This window comes from Asparagus officinalis, chromosome 4 (genome assembly GCF_001876935.1).
Source record: "Asparagus officinalis chromosome 4, Aspof.V1, whole genome shotgun sequence".
Taxonomy (NCBI): Eukaryota; Viridiplantae; Streptophyta; class Magnoliopsida; order Asparagales; family Asparagaceae; genus Asparagus; species Asparagus officinalis.
In genome coordinates, this window is record NC_033797.1 from 91,520,353 (window position 1) to 91,531,273 (window position 10,921).

Below are 10,921 nucleotides of genomic sequence, written 5' to 3' on the forward strand. Positions count from 1 at the left end.
GTCTCATCATAAACAGGGATGGTCTTACAGTAGATGGGTTGAATAGGAAGAGTCGCTATGATCATCCAATCGGACGATCATCTTCAGTACTGAAACCCTAGTAGTCAGGCAATCTTCATGCATTATTCTTTTTAAGAACACGAGAACCTGCGCCATCGTCAATTAAAACAGCATACAAATAAATTTGCGAGCTACTAAAAGAAATAATTAGAAGTAACAATTTTATGCTAAAACTTACGCTAGCCTTCTCTATTTAGAAAGCTTAATTGCTTTCCTTCTCAACAGGTTCAGGGAAGTGTGCGTAGGTCATCATATTTCGTTGCAAGGACTCGAATCGAACAATAGTTAGGTGTGAGCTTATGATAAGTAAAAACATAAGTTGCACATGCAAATTTAAAAGGCTAATAAAGGCTGGAAAAAACTATTCTCTGAATATGTATTTAGATTCACATAATTGGAATGTTAAATTTAACCGTTAATTATACTGCAATAACAATCAAAAGCCATGCAATAGTTATCAACAACTATATGAGCATATGCGTGTATTAAAATGCATAAATTATGGGCTAACAAGTAAATCTCGATCTAGAAACTAAAACATATGAAAGCTACTATGAAATCGGCGCAAGATCCAATAAATGTAATTAAAATTAAAAACAACATTGCATGTTTAATTTTTGGTGCGGCCCTGCATCAATCCTCGTCCACCTTTCAATCTTTTTTTTTTGAGTAAATCGGAGAACCGAATCATCATCATCATCCAATGTTGATTGTCGATGTCTTCTTGGATTTGATATTCTTTACTATTAGTCTTTCCTTCGGTGCAGTTCATCCTTCTGAGTTTCTCATCCAACTTTTCAAGGAAACTTGTTATGTCTTTTCTGATGTTGAGAAACAACTTTTGAAAGAGATAAGAATGAGACTCTGCATTTTCGTGTTTTAATGCAGGAAAAAATTAAAGGATCTGATACATAAACATATTTTTAATGTATAAACAGTAGTAATTAAAATGCTAAAGAATTACCTCTTATATATCATGTATATTTTTTGATCTTGTCATCCATCAAAGTTTCTGTCTGAGTTTGTGCTCAAAAAACCGAGGAATGTTGTGACTCTTTCCATTATCTTTTCATACTGCTCCACTATTATTTTTTAACAACGTACCTACCATTTTGTAATTATGCATTATTGCATCATATATTATTTTTATATGTTAATCTTTATATTTATTCTTTCCATGATTAATTATATTACTGTACCTCGCTTATTACTTCTTCATTTTTTTTACAATTTTAACATTTCAGCGGGATGGACGTTTCCATAAATATTTTTTCTACTTTTTTATTTGCATCCTTTTCATTCAGTTATTACCACACTCATTTTGCTATTCTGAAGATATACTTATTTTTCCAGTCTTAAATGTGCCATATGTTTCCTTGTAAATTTTGTGTGTGTGAGTGAGAGGAATGTATGTGTATTATAATCATGGTGTGTGGATGGTAAATGATGGATTGTGAGATAGATGTGAAGAGAGAATAAATTATAATGGGAGGATGAAGTGTGGGGGTTGAAAAAATATGAGTCGATAATATGGAGGTTCTTTGTGTGGAGGGAAAAAGTGTGGGAATTGCTAGAAATTAATAGAGTTTCTAGAGAAATGGTAGTGGATTTTGAACTGATTCAATTTAACAATACTATTTATTATCATTGGCTTTCTTTTTAAACTGAATTCTCTTTGACTTCATTAATATTTATTCAGTTTACTAGTTGACTTTAATATCCATACCTTTTTGAATTTTTGTCCAAGCTTACATAATTCAAACGAATATTCCGATTTTCTCGGTCCATTCTTAAATATCCTTACATAGTCACCAGTGGTGTGTGATGGTGCGTTCATTCTTTGTCTTTTTTTGACAATATGCCCTATATATAAATTTAAAAATATTTAAATTTTAAATTTATTAAGTTACCTTTTTATTGAATTACCATCTCTCGTCTTGTTCCTTATCAATTGTTTAATTCATCTTTGATACATATTTTTTCATTTAATTTACGTAAAGTCGATCACATCTCCCACACATATATAACTATTGTCTATAATTATTAATTGATATTTATTTACGAAATAATTTACAATTAAATAATAAAAAATATTTACCTTTGTGTCTACAATTATATTTTAAAATCTTATAGCCTCTATATAGTTTCTCATTTCATATTTCCTTCAATAATTTAACCTTCATTGTGCAAGGCTAAAGTTCTCTTAAATAAAGTTACATGACAATTTTATCTCACCGGTTTAATTAAAATCTATACAATTTTATTTTTAATTATATATTGAATAATTACATTTATTAATAAATAAAAACCATCTGCCTTTTACGTATACTCTTTTCTACTATCATTGATATCCTTCCTTCTTTTCTGCTTTATTATATCTTTTCTAACTACTTCAATATGATTTACATTTGCCTTATCATTCCCAAGTACATCCTTTGCACCATCAAACTATAAATGAATTTTAAAATTCATTTATTGAAATTTTTAAATTAAAAATAAAACTTTCTTACAGAATACTTACTTAATATTCCTTTCATCCTTCTTTCGTGGAAATGTTCTTCTTTTATTTATGATCATTAAAGTTATTCAATATCTATATCAAATTGAACTCTTTCTTTATTTCCTTTTAATATGAAATTGTCTTAGTCAAATTTCAACTCAATTTTACTACCCAGTTATTCTACATTTACCATTTAAATTGCCTGTTTTATTTGTGCTTTGAACTTCTCCATTTTCAGTATTTAAAACAACATGAATCTTCTTAATCAATTTTGCTTTTTACATTTTAATAGTTCTTCTCCAAACATAATACCTCTTTATCTTTTTCTTCCCTTCCAAATACTTACTAATATTATCTCACAAATAACTAATACATTTAACATTCATTTAAATCCTATATAAATAAAGTAATTAATAGTAATATATTACTTCAATGCTTATTTAATAGAATTCGTATCTTTTTATTGCTTCGAAAAACTTAACTTAACGCATTCTCTATATTTACTTTAAATAGAATCGTATAAATGCTTCTCTCTCCAAAAAAAAATACCTTTTAACTCGATCAACAAAAGCAAACTGATTTATATTTAAACGTTACCTTTTTAGTTTCAAATTAATAATTTCTACTACCTTACTATAATTCATTGTATCTAATAAAAATCTTAATATTATTATTCATTATTCTCTTTTTGTAAACAATTTCAATTTAAGTTTCCTCTACTTTTTGATAAACAATTCCACCAAAGTTTTATTCACACACCAACTAAGTGTATATGTCTAACATTGATTAAATTAATATGCTCAAAATTCTATCTTCATCATTCCAACTAAATAATAAATTTATTTAAATAGTGTGCTTCATTAAAATTTATCTAAATAATAACATTTTTTCATTTTATATAATTGTTTGGATTTCATATTCAATTATTTAACTTTCTTATATTTTTTATGACATATTCTATGACAATTAATTTTACTGTTTACTAATTGATAATAAATGCGATTCTATTTTTGTTCTTATAAAATTTTCGTGAAACATTAATTACGATGTGTTCTTACCTCCTTTAATAAAAATTCCGCCGGAGCGCTACCTACCGCCGCATGCAAACCGCATATATATTATATGAATATCTTTACACGAGAGATCATAACTGATAAATATAATTATATATATGATTTTAAATGAATGAGAAATAATTAAATAATCTATAATTAATATTATACTATCAACAACTAGACCATTATTAGAATAATTTAGAGTATCGAAGAACCTCAATAATTTACCATTATAATTAAACTTTTATTAATATATAAAAATAATTTAAAAATTTTACATAAATCTCAGACTCAGAGTTAATAATTAATAATATTAACTTATAATTAATAATAAGATATATTTGAAGAAAAATAGAGCAACTTATTCTAATATTTACCAAAAATATATTATATTATAATATATATATTAATTAAAATATTAAATATCTACTATATAGATTAGATGAGAGAGACGAGAGACGAGAAGAGATGTGACATATTTCACCTACGAGTTAAAACGATTTGAGATGCAAGAGTGATCGTAGAGAAGAAATGGTGTTACTGTGTACCTAGGACCTCCGTAGTTGATTGGACCTATCTGTGTCCAACAACACACTCTAGTATAGTGGAGCTACAACTTCCACATGTGAATGTTAATGTGAATAGATAGTCTACATCTGACTACCAACACAATATTGCAACCCCAAGATATACCATGATTCCTCATATATAATATATATATATTTTATACTATCTATACTATACTATATATAAATATATATCTAATATATATATATATATATATAATATCTATATATATATATATATATATTATATATATATATATTATATATTATTAATATATATAATAATATATATTATATATATATATATATATATAAAGGATTAAAAAATATATCACCATGTTGTACACATCATATTAAGAGAGCAGCCATACTTATTATACATATAACATAATTATATAAAGATATAACTTATATTAAGAAGTAGAAATACTTATATTACTATATACTTATATTATGAACGCAATGCATTAACTTATATCATACTTTAATACATATGTCATACATATATAGACAAATATATACTATATATACTTTATACATATATTAAGAGAGAGCATACTTTATACTATCGTATATACTTATATACAAGAGAGCTATTACTTATATATACTTATATAAGAGAGAGGATACTTGTAACTTTAATACATATTATAAATATATAATAGATAGTATATATTCTAAGAGAGAGAGTATAAATATTTAGTATATAATATATATTATATAAATATGATATAATATCATATATATAATATATATATATATATATTATATATATATATTATATATATATATAATAATTATATTATAATATATACATATAATATATATAATACATATATCATATATACATATATTAGTATAATACATATATTATACAGTAAAAAAATAAAATTTAAAAAAGTTACTATTTCCGAGCTAGCCGCGTCCGGGCCGATCGCGTAATGGAGAAGTGTTCCTAAGGTGACGCCTTATATAATCATCTAAGGACGCGGCCAAAAATCACATGATTGAGCTATATTGTGGATGATCTGTTCCGTTGAACTTGATCTACATATTTTAAAACCCTAACACACCAAGTTTGGGGTGAATCCATCGTTGTTTGACCCTTCATTCACTCGTATTAATTTTAACGGTTCGAATGAATAGAACTTTTCACATGGCTCGACGGACGGTCAAATGACGATGAGTTCACCCCAAACTTGGTGTGTTGGGGTTTTAGAATATGTTGATCAAATTCAACGGAGCGGATCATCCACAATGTAGCTTAATCTTGTGATTTTAGGCTGCGTGCTTAGATAATTATTTAAGGCGTCACCTTAGAAACACTTTTCCCATATATATATATATATATTATATATATATATATATATATATATATATATATATATATATATATATATATTATTATCTCTTATATAAATATTATTATATATGTACATATAAGCTATGTTTATATATATGTATAGATATATAAATATATATTTATACTCTTATATGTATTTATACTATTATATAAATATACTTATATATGTACATATAAGTTTATGTTTATATATGTGTATATATATATATATAAATATACTTATATATGTATAATATGTGTATATATATGTATACTCTTATATAAATATATATATATATATATATATATATATATAATTTATATTTTTCATATATATGTTTATGTATAATACAATTTGTTTATGTAATTTCTATAAGTATGTACAATTTGTTTATGTATAATATATGAATGACATGAATATTTTGGGCTATTTAGTCTAGTGGTAAACTTTAGGAGTTTGGAGAGGAGGTTAGTGGTTCAAATTTTAGCTACAACATATATATTTAAAAGTCTTTGATAGGGCATTGGGGCTCTTTGAATTCTACAATTATTTTTAATTTTGTTTATTTCTCTAAATTCAACAGCCCCTTTAATATCTACAATTGTTTTTAATTTTGCTTATTTTTATAAATTCTATAATTATTTTATATTATTTTCATTTTTATATTTTTTATATTTGTAAATTACATAATTACAAATGATTAATAATATAATTTTTTAATCAAAATTGTGTATATTTTACATTTTTTTCTTTAAAACTTAAAAAATTTTAAAAAAATAAAAAATTTTAAAACCGGGCCGGCCCGGGGTCCGGCCGTTTAGACCCGGGCCGGCGGTCCGGGCTCCGGTTTTTCCCGGCCCGGGCCCGATTTTCCGGGCCGGCCCGGATGGACACCCCTAAGTGGAACGGTCGGTTAGACTAGTTTAAGTAGATTTTATCTTGATTTGCCATATTTTCGAATTCTAGTCAGTTTAGGACTCATATATGGTATTTTATCCGGTTTGGGGCTTATAAAAAAGGTCTTCCTGGTCTAGGGTTTGATAAGAGAGAATCAAGCTAAGAGTTCCATATTGTAAGAGAGAAATAGAGACAACTCATGGGAGAAATCTAGGGGTTGTTAGAGATATTTTGGTGAGATTAAGAGAGAGTTTCTTATGGGATCTATCTAGATCACAAGAATAAATTATTTTTGTAATCTTGAGAATAAAAATAGACTCAAACCTCTCCCCGTGGACGTAAGCAATTACCAAACCACGTAAATCCCTCGTCTTTGTGATGCTTTCTCTTTATTCAAACAAGTTTTCTCAGGGTTTCCTATATCTTTCAGTTATCAATTGGTCTACGAAGAAAAATGAAATCTAATTAGGTGTTTTAGTGAAGTTTCTGCAAGCTATGCTTCCTCATAGATCTCCAATTGGTGAGCAACTATCGGGGTCGATTCGCGGTTGGCGTGCGCCAACACCTACGTCATAGACTCAACAGTCAAACGTGGATGAGTATGCAAGTATTGAATCATATTATTTTATTTTAGGAATTGCCATTTGGTTTATAAGCGATGAAAATCTTGCTTAGTAACCGGAAAAAAATGTACAAGTGTAGGTTCATAAGCCAAAAACGTTAATAACGGTTAGCTAAATTTTGAATAGATCTGGCCTGCTGTGCAGGCCAAATCCTGAAAAAAGGACTTTAATGAGCATAGTAATTGCTCTTGATGGACATCATCAGCCCCTAGGTTTTCTTGTAAATACAGAAATTTGCTTGAAAAAATAATGTAGAGAGAATATTAGAGCATCTCCAACAGCTTCCCCATCTTCTTGAAATACTCAATTTTGGGGAATATAGAGCTTTTTTTTTGTCCAACAGATTCCCCATCTTATTCCCCAAAATAGGGAAGAAGGAGAAAAAATAGGGAGCCTTCCCCAAATCTGCAGCATTCTCCAAATTTTTGGGGAGAGCTTTATTATTGTAATAAATGCGATTTTTCAAAATGGGGAAGCTGTTGGAGTTGGAGCAAAAATAATTTGGAGAATATGACTTTTGTTTCTCCATTTTGGAGAAAATTTTGGGGAAGCTGTTGGAGATGCTCTTAGTGTTAGCGCAATATGCAAACTTCAGAATATCGAACCCTTATATTGCACGGATAGCAATTCATTTGATTACTATTCAGATCGAGATAAAACGGAGGAAGATCAAAGAAATCAATCAGAGATAATTAAAGAAATCAATTAGAGATAATTGAAGTTCTTTGCAAAGACTTATTATATATAAAATTTATATGGAAATGATAGTTATGAGGTGGCAAGCAAGATGAACATCACCACATGGTTATCTCTCAGTTGCTTGTTTAGCAAAATGAGTTACCGCGTCATACCTATTATTTCCAATTTATATTGCAAATGTTTAATTAGCTGTGATTACATTCCGATATATCATGGCATAATGATACCAAGACCTCCTAATTTATCAATCTTATATTTACACAGAACGATTTGGAAGGGAGAAAAGTTATTCTTAGTTTGTAGCTTGAAAAATTATGTTACATACTCAAATGTGTTGGCTTTTTTTTTTTCCGAATCATGAATCATGTGGTTGAGCTTCCCAAATTTGTCCATCAAGATAATTTATTTTAATATTTCTTCTCTATTTCTTTGAATAAAAGGTTGTCAGCTCCCATAATCCAAATTCAGCCTTACTATTGTGCAAGAACTTAATTCGTAAGGACTATTAGTTACGCATTAGTTGACCTCACACCATTTTCTTACATGATTTGAAGGTAGAGATGCATCTAGAGATGAAAAAAAAGAAGCACGCGATCAATACATGGACATGCTCTAGACGCACAAAGAAGCACACGATCAATACATGAATATGTCCTTGGAGCGAGCTTATTTTTTAGTGTTGTCAGTGAAGAAGAGCATGGAATTTTAGAAGACATGCGTAATTTGTATTCATACATAAGTTTGCAATGAAAAGAATATTAAAATAATAGTTGTGATTATACCTCACTTGATTGTCTAACAAGGAGTAGCATCCTAAATACACTTGCATTTGTTTTGGTTTTGTGGGTGGGATTTGGATATGTTACCAACAAAGCAATAATATGATTCAGACAACTTTATCTCAAAATCCAATTCTATGCCCAAAGTGATGTTTTTTGTTTCTCTTTTCTTTGTTTCATTTGGGTGGTTTGACGCGAGTAAGCTCAACAACTAACTGAATAGTGTCAGTACATTCATGTTATCATGATATTGATATCCATATTATTATGCTCCAGTGATAGTTAATTCATGAATCAATCTAAAGTCAAAGAAGGCAACAAGCAACAAAATAAAGAGCAAAAATGAAAGAAAGAAATTTACTTCAGGCAGAACCATAATTAAGAAAAAGTCCAGGAAATTATATACACATGTTGCACAACCCCTATGTTTAAAACTTCGCCTAAAAGGAAAGAGAGAAGGTAAAACGTGCAGTTTAACCAAAAAATACTTTTCACCCCCATGTTAACATGAAGTACTATAATCTCGAATGTGCTATTACTTTACAAAAACTACATCATCGTTGGAGAAATAAGCATCTCCCAAGTCCTATCAACATTTAATCAGTTTTGAAGTTTAAAACCCCCACAAAAAAGGACAAGACACAGAAGAAGAAGAATGAATGAAATTATGGTCAGCAACCGTGTATTTTAACCTCCACCTTTTTTTTCCTGCTTCAGAAAATAGATATGCAATAGCATGGTTTGCCACAATTTTTGAGTGCCATCACATAAAAATAATATAAATTCTATTTCCATTCATTTCAATAGTAAAAATATGAGAATGCAGGGCTCAATATATCAACTGAAGAAAGGTATACGGTATTTTACTTTTCAGCATGTTTGATAAATATCTATCAACCTCTATGTATTGTAACATAATTTTACGCTTTCATGCAAAAGGGTCAACTTTGAATCTTGTTTGTTAACTTCGTTTAGTACCAATCACTAGAACTCCATTATAAAGTTAATATCCATGACTTTATTGGGAAGATGATATATGTAAATTGGCACGCCTCCGGGCCTGTTAGTGCAATGTAAGCCCTAGGACCAACTGAGTGCAACATAATTTGGCTCAATCCACTTCCAAAATTCACTAGTCAAGGTTACACTTAGCTCTCAAGACCCATCATTTAAATCATTCAATTACTCAATCAATATCCGATGTGAGACCAACTCTTGGGGTATCAATAAAAGATACTTGAGCTAGTTTATCCACTCATTGTATCGGAAAATCAACCTGTTACTCTTGAAGTCCAAAATTCACTGGTCAAGGTTACACTTAGCTCTCGAGACCCATCATTTAAATCATTCAATTACTCAATCAATATCCGATGTGAGACCAACTCTTGGGGTATCAATAAATGATACTTGAGCTAGTTTATCCACTCATTGTATCGGAAAATCAACCTGTTACTCTTGAAGGATAGACATCCTTATTCTACTAAAGTTTGGTACTAGAATATTTGCCTTTACTATTGAGTTCAATGTAATAAACTCTACACTACACTAAATTAGAAAATCCCTTACCTTACCAGTGTTCACTAAAATTTAAGATAGACCAACGTAAGCCTCTACCTAATGTTCAACACTACCAGCACCTCTGCAATTTACCAAATTTTATCAACCACGTCAAGTTTCACTAGTCACACCAAAGAAAAAAGAAAAAAAAAAAGAAAAAACTATAGGAATGAAAGTGTTCCTGTCTTTCTGGAGATCAAGAGAGGCTGCAAGGGCACATCGTTATGATAAGAAAAAACTGCTTTTACTATCAAGGCAAGTCCAGTTATCATTATGCAAATGGAATTTAGCCGGAATAAGCCTCAACATTATTCCTCCAAGGACTTTGTTCAAACCATTATACCTGTCAAATCTTTTTCTATCAATTTAAATAGACTCATACTTTATACTTCCCCAATTATTCGTTCATCAATATTCAAAGTTCCCATAAGAATTATTTTTAATGCATATTTTTGTTTTAAAATATAAAGTTTTATCGCCTACACTCTAAGGTACCGTTTGGCAAAGGTTTAAGTGAGGGGTTAAGGAGACTTAACCCCTTCTTAACTGCCAAACACAACAAATCTATATAAGGATTAAAGTGAGTTAACCCTCCATAACTTGCCAAACATAAAAAAATATAGAAGGGTTAAGTTAACGCCTCTAGAGGGGTTAAAATGAGTTAACCCCTCAAAATGAGGGGTTTACTAATACTCCTATTTAGATGGAATAAGAGTTAACCCTTCTAATTATAAAGAAAATAGTCAAAATCATTGTTATTCCCAAACACTAAAACTGATCATAAGGACTAAAATAAAACTTATTTATAGTCAAAATCATTGTTATTCCCAAACACTAAAACT